Below are 8,430 nucleotides of genomic sequence, written 5' to 3' on the forward strand. Positions count from 1 at the left end.
ATCAGAATTCAAATGCATCAATTCTTCTACGGTCTTCCTTCTTCATTGACCAGCTTTCACGATTATAGGAAGTGATTGAAAACACCATGGCTTGGGTCAGACACATTGACCTCAAACTGACATCCTTGCTCTTTCACACGTTAAAGATGTCGTCTGCAGCAGATTTGCCCAATGTAATAATAACGTTTGATTTCTTGACTGTTGGTTGCGGATTCAAGTAAAATAAAATCCTTAACAACGTCAGCCTTTTCTTCTTCTATCATGATGTTGCCTGTTGATTCCAGGGTGAGGATTTTCATTTCATTTACACTGAGGTGTCATCCATTCTGAAGGCTGAAGTCTTGGGCCTTCATTATTGGTATTAGATTTACTGTACTACTCTAGCCAGCCCTTTGTATTTCTATAGTTTCTATAAAATGCTGCAGAAGAGGACACTTAGTCATAAGGAATCACTAATAGGAGAGGAATTCAGAAGTGACACATGGTTTGGATGTTCTCAGGAATGAGCAGTACAGCTCAAGATGTCTCATTTTCCATTACCAAGGGCCAGAGTCAGGTTGTGTGTATCCAATGCAAAGTCCTGGGGCATCCGTGGATTTAAACAGACTTGATACAAGTGGCCTCCCCAGCTTCATTCTGCTTTGGCACTGCTAACTTTGAATAATCTAAGATTTTTGGCAACCAGACGGGAAGCTCTCATTAAAATCAACAATGAAAACACCATGTAAAATTTCTACCTTACTATGTATATTTCCTCCTAACGTTTACAACTCTCCAGAGAGTTCAGAATGTCCTCTCTGGAAGGAGAAAAGGCCAGGCATACTAATTCAGAAACATTACATCATTTCCCAAAGTATGTTTAATGTAACTAAAAATAAACGTCAAGCAATTGTGTCTACCAGGGCTACGGAGCAAGGAAGTTCTGTTATTTCCCTGGCTTGTTGGTTATGGGAGAGGAAGGGTGCAGATAAATTACCTGAGTCTCCAGCTTTTCTGGAGGAAGGGTTAGACTTCCCTGTGTGTGAGATTTTGAACTTGGAGCTGGGTTTGTGTCTACTCTGTGAGTTTGTGGCTGGTGGAGGAGATGCGGGTGGGACACTCGCTCTAGGAGAGGGGAACGAGGGGTGTTCTGGTGCCTGGGGAGACCCTGACAAGGACATGTGGGTTGAATCAGGAAGATTGGACATTGAGACAGGAAGGAGAATGTGCAAAGGCAAGATGTGTGACTAGTTGAGCTGATGTGACTTAGATGCAACCCTGGTGGCGCTCTGGGTTATGTGTTGGACAGCTAACTACAAGTTCTAGGGTTCAAACCCATCAGCCGTTCCTTGGGAGAAAGATGAGGTTGCCTTCTCCCATAAAGATTTGTAGTCTCAGAAACCCTATGAGGCACTTCTACTCTACCCTACAGATCTGCATGAATTGGAAACAACTTGATGGCAGTGGATTTGGAAGCATGTTGTAGAAAGGTGGGTGGGAGGTGGGGACGGTGGAGGTAGTAAGAGATGGGAGTGAGAAGTTATACTTGCAGGTTCTGAGAAGAGGTTTTTATTTGGTTGGTTCTAACCAACCTTGTCATGGATCACAGATCGTAAAAGTCACCATTTTGAATGACAGAAATGGCAAATGCTTTGTTGTATGTATCTCACTACAATTATAAAAGGAAATTCAGAATATTGTGCCAGAAAGTACCTTTGAAAGGATGACCTACCAAATGCCTGGGACATTGAATTTTTAACGTTGTGCTCCTGAGTCAGAAAGTTGTTTGTTGTATAAAAATGAAATGAAATGAAAATTCTCTTCTATATATGTTTTTGTTATGTGCTGTTGAGTTGGTTCCCACTCACAGCAACCTTGTATAGGGTTTCCAAGGAGCTGCTGGTGAACTTTGAACCTCAACCTTGTGGTTCAAGTCGACCTTGCAGTCCAGTGTATTATCTTACAGCTCCATACTAAGACGCTCTCTCTCTCACTCGCTATATATGTACTTATATGTGTGTATGTATAAAGGAGCTCTGGCAGCATAGTGGTTACAAATCAGGCTGTGAACCTCAAGGTTAGCAGTTCAAAACTACCAGCTGTTCCGTGGGAGAATGGGGCTTTCTGCTCCTGTAAAGATTTACAGCCTCGGAAACCCTGTACAGGGTCACTATGAGTTGGAATCAACTCCAGGCACATAACAACAACATGTATATATAAGGAACTCTGGTTATGTAGTGGTTACGAATAGGGCTGCTAATCTCACAGTCAGCAGTTTGACACTACCAGTGGCTCTGTGGGAGAAAGATAAGGCTTTCTGCTCCTGTAAAGATTTACAGCCGTGGAAACCCTACAGAGGATTACTATGAGTTGGAACCTACTTGAAGGCACTTAGCAACAACACCATATATATTTTTTGTTGTTGTTGCTGTTAAGTGACATTGAGTTGGTTCTGACTCATAGTGACCCTGTATAGGGTTTCTGAGGAGCAGCTGGTGAGTTTGAATCACCAACTTTGCAGTTGAAACCAACTTTGCAGTCCAGTGCATTAACCCACAGCACTAGACCAGGACTCCAGCATATATAAATCCATTGTCTTAAATTATACAGTCCAGTGGTTTTTAGTGTATCACTATGCAACCATCAACATTTCCTAATTCCAGAACATATTTCATCACTGAAAAAAAAAAAAAAAAAGATCGAGAAAGACCTATATACATGACTCTTTCCCTCTCCTTAGCACCTGACGACTGTTCATCTACTTTCTGTTTCTATGGGTTTACCTGTTCTGGATATTCCATATAATTGTTGCTGTTATTAGATGCTATTTAGTTGGTTCTGACTCATGGTGATCCCGTGAACAACAGAACACTGATGGACCCTGCACCCTCCTACCATTATTACAACTGTTTCAATCACTGGGCCCACCCATCTCACCGAGGGTCTTCCTTTTATGTGCCAACGCTCCACTTTACCAAGCAGGATGTCCTTCTCCAGAGACTGTCCAATGTAAGTGACATGAAGACTCGCCTTCTTCAACTTCTAAGGAACATTCTGACTGGACTTCTTCCAAAATAAGCTTGTCCATACTTCTGGGAGTCCAAGTCCCTGTCAACACCATTATTCAAATGAATTCATTCTTCTCTGGTCTTCTGATTCATTGTCTAGCTCGCATATAATTGGAATCATACAATGTGTGGTTTTTTTGTGCCTGACTTTTTTTTTTTTTTTTTTTTCATTTAGTATAATGTGTCCCAGGTGCATTTTATTGTCGATGTATCAGGATTCCATGAAATTTTGTGTGGGTTTTTGATATTTTTTTTTCACCACGAGATAGACAGCTGTTGTACTGGGCACTCAATTCTACAGTGAGGTGGGCATGCTGATGGTAGAGGGATACAGCTGTCTGGGCTTGGATTATAGTGTGTGATCTGGTATTGGGAACTACAGTTTCTGTGAAGTCGATTCTGACTTATGGAGATCTTATGTGTGCCAAAGTAGACCTGTGGATTGTCAATGTCTGATGTTTCAGAAGATCACCAGATTGTCAATGTCTGACATTTCAGAAGATCAGATGTTTCTTCCAAGGCATCGCTGGTGGGCTGGAACCTCCAACCTTTTGGTTAGAAAACTTATCATTGGATTTGCTAATAGCCCCACCACCTCAGGGGCTGTTAAAGTGGGTGGGAGTGTGTCTGGCTGTTTCAGGGTCAGGAGAATGACAGACTGTGGATAGGGAGGAGTTTGCTGGCGTCCATTAAGGTCCAGGGAGGGCTGAAGCAGTTAACTGCAAAATCTATAGGTTTCAGATGCAGCTGAGTCAGTGTCTCTTGTCCAGAGTCTCCGGGAGGCATGCCTCTCAGAGAGAGTCATCAGAACGTAGCATCTTCCTCATAAACCTGAAGGGTGGATTCTCTGGAGGTTTCAGAGAATCACTTGGATCTTGGGAATCATCACTAAGAACTAAAGGGTGGTTTTGTTCTCCCACTCTGCTGGGGGTCTTCTTCCTGGAGGGAAAGAGTTCAGGACCTGCTACATGTCAGCATCAGCTAGTCCCAACAGTCTAAACTAGAATACAGAATCCACTGTGAAGCCAGGAGCAGCCCAGGATACCAGGGCCTAGAGAGAACCGGCCCACATAGCATCACTGCTAATGATGGTGGGTCCAGAAACAAGTCTGCGGTGATGCAGCCCTGGGTCTGACGATGCTCAGAACAGAGCAGGGAACGGAGTGAGCATTCCTGCATTCACTTACTCATTCATTCACTCAACTGTATTCATTGAGTACCTGTTCCATAAGGAGAATTGGTGGCTCTGTGGGCTAAGCACAGGGCTGTTAAGCACAAGGTCAGCAGTTCGAACCCACCAGTCACTCCAAAGGAGAAAGATGAGACTGTCTACTTCTGTAAAGATTTGCAACCTTGGAAACTGTACGGAGGGGTCCTATTGTGTCCTAGTGGGTGCTTGCTCTGAGTGGGAATTAACTCGTTTTGTCCTTGTTGTGAAGTAGTAGTACTTGCCCTGTTTTAGGTGTTGGGGTAGAACAGTGAGTTCAATAGATAACAGCTGTGTTGCCTTGGTTGGGGCAGACATTGTACCAACAGATGATCCAGGCCAGATGGTGTTAGGTGCTGTGGAGGAAAAGGAAGTCATTTAAGGGGTAGAAGTGCTTGCGATAGCACTGGGGTCTTCCTGCGTTTTAGAGGGTGAGTGGGAAAGATGATGCTGGAGGTCAGACATAAAGGACATGAAGCAATGAGAAATACAGTCTAGAGGAAGACCAGCAGCAGAGACAGTGTGATAATATTGAGGCACGGGACTGAAGGGGGACAGGTGCGGGGGAGTGGGCAGGAGGGGAGGCAGCGAGCAGAGCAGAGCAGACTGACCTTGGATTCTAGTCGCTGTTGTCAGGTCCCTTTAACTTGGTTCTGTCTCATAGCATCGCCATGGGTCCCAGCACGAAGCTGCTTAGGCCTGTGCCTTCTTCACCATCAATTCTATGTCTACACCGTTCTCACCACCACTGTGTCAGTCTACACCGTTGGGGGCTTCCTTTCTGTCATGGACCCTCCACTTCACCAAGCACATTGCCCTTCTCCAGGGACTGATCCCTGCTGAGAACTTGTTCAAAGTCTCGCCATCCTTGCTTTTCCATCTTGCTTCCTATACTTCTTCCAGCACAGATTTGCATGTTCTTCTGGAAGTCCAATGTATGCAGGGTTATGCAGCCAAGCGTTTGATACGGAATTTTCCTTCTTCACTGTCCCATGAAAAATTGCTTTTGCTCTGGTTTTAGCCACCTCTTCCTTTCTCTAGTCACAGGTCATCTGCCCCCTGCCTTTTTTTTTTTTTTTTTTTTTACACTGATTCATTTAGACATCTGGATCACCAATTCACTTATTGTTGTTGTTGTTGTTAAGTGCCGCTGAGTCGGTTCTGACTCATAGCGACCTGTATAGGGTTTCTGAGGAGCAACTCGTGAGCTTGAATCTCCAACCTTGAGGTTCAATCTAACCTTGCAGTCCAGCTCATTAACTTGCAGCGCCACACCAGGACTTCACATGTAGATAGCTGCTAAGCTCAAAGTGATTTGTTCAAATTAGATTCACATCTTGATAGTCATTTCCAGAAAGGTTTCAGGATGTGAGGGAAGCAGTGACTGGCTGAAGGAGAGAAGAAACACGTCAATGATGGGTTAGCAGGAGCAGGAGGGGGCTCGGGAGGCAGAAGGGGAGGGGGCGATGCCCTAGGAAAGCAGAAACAGAAAGACAGTTGAGAACCAACCAGCCTCACTTAGTTCAATACACATATTGTGTCCCTTCCAAGCCAGGGTGAGTTTGTTAACAATCTGAGATGGAGAGAGCTTATCAAGTATGTCAAGTAACACCAGTGTGAGAAAGGGAAGATGGTCCAGGTGATAAACACAGAGATACTTACTGTTTGCTAATTGAGGTCAAAGCCGGGTAACAGGACCATTTCGAGTCTTATTTTGTTCTGTGTGGTGGGCCTGGAATGTGGCCTCTTCCCTCCACTCTGCCTTGTTGGGAGTGTAGCTGCAACTGCATGTGAGGCTTTAGGTTCTGACAGGAGACTGCAGAGGGCCAAATATAGAGGCTTCTTCTCATTCAGCTTCTGGGGAATCTCTCTGGGCACAAGGCAGCCGTGCATCCTGTGGCCAGCTGTCATCAGTGCTAACGTTTCATGGAGACTCTGAGTCATGAAAACTCAAATTATGTGAAAAGACTGGTGACCAGTTGCTTTATGTATACATCTCCCCAACATGTGATTGCACAAGCATTGTGGGTGTGCACACTAACTGTCTTCCAGGAGCATAAAACACCCCAGAAGTGCTTTTCCTTAATGAAATAGTGTTGTTAGATGCCATCAAGCCAGTTCGGACTCATAACAACCCTACACACAACAGGATGAAACATTGTCTGGTCTTACACCGGCCTCACAACTGATGTTATGTTTGAGCCCATTGTTGAAGCCAGTGTGTCAATTAATCTCCTTTAGGGCCTTCCTCTTTTTTTTACTGACCTTCTACTTTACCAAGGATGATGTTCTTCTCCAAGCACGGTCCCTCCAGGTAACATGTCCAAAGTATATGAGATGAAGTTTCGCCATCTTCACTTGTAAACAGCATTTTGGGTGTACTTCCTCCAACACAAATTTGTTCATTCTTCTGGCAGTTCTTGCTTCTTTTCGTATTCTTCTCCAACCCCATAACTCTAATACACTGATTCTTCTACAGTCTGCCTTAGTCATTGTCCAACTTTTGCATACATATAAGATGATAGAAATATCATGATTTGGGTCAGGTGCACCTTAGTCTTTAAAGTGACATCCTTGCTCTTTAAGACTTTTTAAGTTGTTTAATACACACACCATAGAATGGTCAACTATTTGAGATAAAAAATGTGGTATTTACCCAAGGACAAAATTCAGAAGGATGGGGAAAGAAGGAAGAATGGAAACAAGACACACAGGGAGGGATTGGGATAAGTGATGTTACATTTAGGGGGTTGCAATCATTGCGATGACGTATGTTTACAGTTGTTGAATGTAAAACTGGTGAGTGATCTGCTCTGTAAACCTTCACTTAATTCACAATAAAAAGTAAAAATAAAAACACTCAAAAGAGGTCTTGTGCAGCAGATTTGCCCAATGCTGTACGTCATTTGATTTCTTGTCTACTGTTTCCATGGGTGTTAATTTTGCGTCCAAGCAAAACGAAATTCTTGACTAGACTCTTGTATGTTCATCATGATGTTGCTTATGGGTCCAGTTGAGAGGATTTTTGATGTGCAATCCATACTGGAGGCTGTACTCACTGATCTTCATCAGTAAGTTCATCAAGTCCTCTTACTTTGACCACATCTGTCAATTTGTTGTTCTTTGGTGGCTTGTGTGTTGTTGTGATGCTGGAAACTATGCTGCCAGTATTTGATATACCTGCAGGGTCACCCACGGTGGACAGATTTCTGCGGAGCTTCCAGACTAAGACAGACTAGGAAGAATGATTTGGTAGTTTACATCTGAAAACAACTGGTCACTGAAAACCTTATGAATACCAGGGGAACAGTGTCTGAAATTGTCCTGGAATATGAACCCCTTAGATTAGGAGGTACTCAAAATATGACTGGGGAACAGATGCCTTCCCAAAGTAGAGTCGACTTAATGACATGGATGGCTAAGGTGTTTGGGATCTTCATTTGCTAATGTATACAAAGCATGATGTATATGAAGCAAAATGTAAAGACACAGCTGCAAACATCCAGTAATAATCATAACATAGGCTGTATGAAGCATGAATCTAGGAAAATCGGAAGTTGTAAAAAATGACAGGGAAATTATAAATACAGATATCCTAAGTACTAGTAGTATAAAATGGATGGTTATTGGCCATTTTGAATTGAACAATCAGATGGTCTACTTTGCCAGGAATGACAAATTCAAGAGGAATGGTGTTGCATTTATTGTCAAAAAGAACATTTCAGAATTTATCTTGAAGTACAACACTGTCAGAGATAAGAAAATATTCATGTGTTTATAAGAAGAACCAGTTAATATCATTAAAATTTACCCACTAACCACAGAAGCCAAAGATGAAGTAATTGAAGAATTCTACCAAATTCTGTCCTTGTATGGTGCTGTAGGATAAGCACTGTTCTGCTAACCATAAAGTTGGCAGTTCAAACCTACCAGACAATTCTTGGAAGCCCTATACAGGGTCCCAATGAGTCCAAACTGACTCAACGGCCCTTAACAGCTACTAACTTCTTCTGAAATTGATCAAACATGCAATCAAGATGCATTAGTAACTACTGATCATCAGAATGTGAAAGTTGGAAACAAAAAGGCTAGATCAATAGTTGGAAAAATTGGCCTTGGTGATAGAAGCAATGCTGGAGATTGCATGACAGAATTTTGAAAGATCAACAACCTGTT

Source organism: Chrysochloris asiatica, unplaced genomic scaffold (genome assembly GCF_000296735.1).
Source record: "Chrysochloris asiatica unplaced genomic scaffold, ChrAsi1.0 scaffold00005, whole genome shotgun sequence".
Taxonomy (NCBI): Eukaryota; Metazoa; Chordata; class Mammalia; order Afrosoricida; family Chrysochloridae; genus Chrysochloris; species Chrysochloris asiatica.